Raw genomic sequence first — 1880 nt, 5'->3', positions numbered from 1 at the left:
TTTTTCTTCTGTTTTTTTCTTCCTTTTTCTTCTGTTTTTTCTTCCTTTTTCCTTTTTCTTTTTTTCTTCTGTTTTTTTCTTCTGTTTTTCCTTTTTTCTTATGTTTTTCTTCTGTTTGCTTTTTTCTTCTGTTTTTTTCTTCTGTTTTTTTCTTTATTTTCAAATCTTAAAAATACAATTATATATCAAAAAAATCAGAAAAATAAAACTAATTCATTTTAAAACCCCTTGAAGGTTTGACAAAAGGTTTGATACAATAAATTATTACACATCATTTCTTCCCTTGTGTCCCTGCTTGCTTACGATTGTGCCGTATCCATGGAGCATCCTCATCATTTAACTTAATGCTTGGGTCGGTGTTCACTTTGAAGGGCGGAATTTCAGCAAACATATTATAATCTTCTGATATGTCTGTCTTGTCCTCCACTCCCACGATATTTCTTTTCCCTAAAAGAACAATGTGGCGCTTTGGATCATCGCATGATGCACTGATCGTTTTCTTATCTTTCCGTTTCCTCGGTTTGCTACTCATGTCCTTCACATAGAAAACCTGAGCGACATCTTTCGCTAGGACGAATGGTTCGTCAAGGTAACCAAGATTGTTGAAATCCACCATTGTCATTCCGTATTGCTGGTCCACCTTTACCCCACCTCCTGTTAGGTTGAACCATTTGCACCGGAACAAAGGGACCTTAAAGGAGGGTCCATAGTCAAGTTCCCATATCTCCTCTATGTAACCATAATATGTGACCTTTTGCCCATTCTCGGTTGCTGCATCAAAGCGGACACCACTGTTTTGGTTGGTGCTCTTTTTATCTTGGGCGATCGTGTAAAATGTATTCCCATTTATCTCGTACCCTTGGAAAGTCGTTATAGTCGAAGATGGTGTCTTGGCCAACATGTACAGCTGATCTACAACATCATTGTCATTCATTAAATGTTTTCTCAACCAACTGCCGAAAGTCTCCATGTGGGCCTTCCTAATCCAGGATTCAGGCTTCCCCGGGTTGTCCGAGCGTAAAATATTCTTGTGTTTCTCAAAGTACGGAGCCACCAAGCTGGAATTGGTCAGTACAGTGTGGTGTGCTTCAGTCAGAGAATGGCCAACTCGAAACTGACAAGACATTGGATCACATCGTTCTGTAACCGTGGTAGAACTTCTGGATTGATTACCTTCTGAGAGATTGCATTGAGGAATGCACATAGCTTCACAATGGCTACTCGAACATTTTCCGGCAGGAGCCCCCTCAAAGCAATCGGAAGCAATTGCGTCATAATCACGTGGCAGTCGTGAGACTTCAGGTTTTGGAACTTTTTCTCCGCCATGTTTATTATTCCCTTTATATTGGACGAGAATCCAGACGGGACCTTCATACTGCTCAGGCATTCAAAAAAGATGACCTTCTCTTCTTTGGTCAGAGCGTAGCTGGCACGACCTTGAAACCATTCCGGATGCCGGTCATCAGGGTCTTTCAAACGTTGCTGGTCCTGCCGTGCTTCCTTTGTATCATTTGTCTTCCCATACACGCCCAAGAAGCTTAGGAGGTTCACGCAAATATTCTTCGTAACGTGCATCACGTCGATTGCAGAGCGGACATCTAGGACTTTCCAATATTCTAGCTCCCAGAATATAGATTTCTTCTTCCACATGGCTGCGTGCCCGTTAGCTCCCTTCGGAACTGATTGTCCGCCAGGACCCTTTCCAAAGATGACTTTCAAATCCTTGACCATATCAAATACCTCAGCACCAGTGCGTTCCGCAGGCTTCGGCCGGTGATCTGCCTTGCCGTTGTAATGCTTGCCTTTCTTTCTTACTGGATGAATTTTCGGAAGAAATCGACGATGCCCAAGGTACACGTTCTTCTTACAATTTGGCAAAT

Source organism: Triticum dicoccoides, chromosome 5A (genome assembly GCF_002162155.2).
Source record: "Triticum dicoccoides isolate Atlit2015 ecotype Zavitan chromosome 5A, WEW_v2.0, whole genome shotgun sequence".
Lineage (NCBI taxonomy): Eukaryota > Viridiplantae > Streptophyta > Magnoliopsida > Poales > Poaceae > Triticum > Triticum dicoccoides.
Note: the sequence above shows the minus strand (reverse complement) of the source record.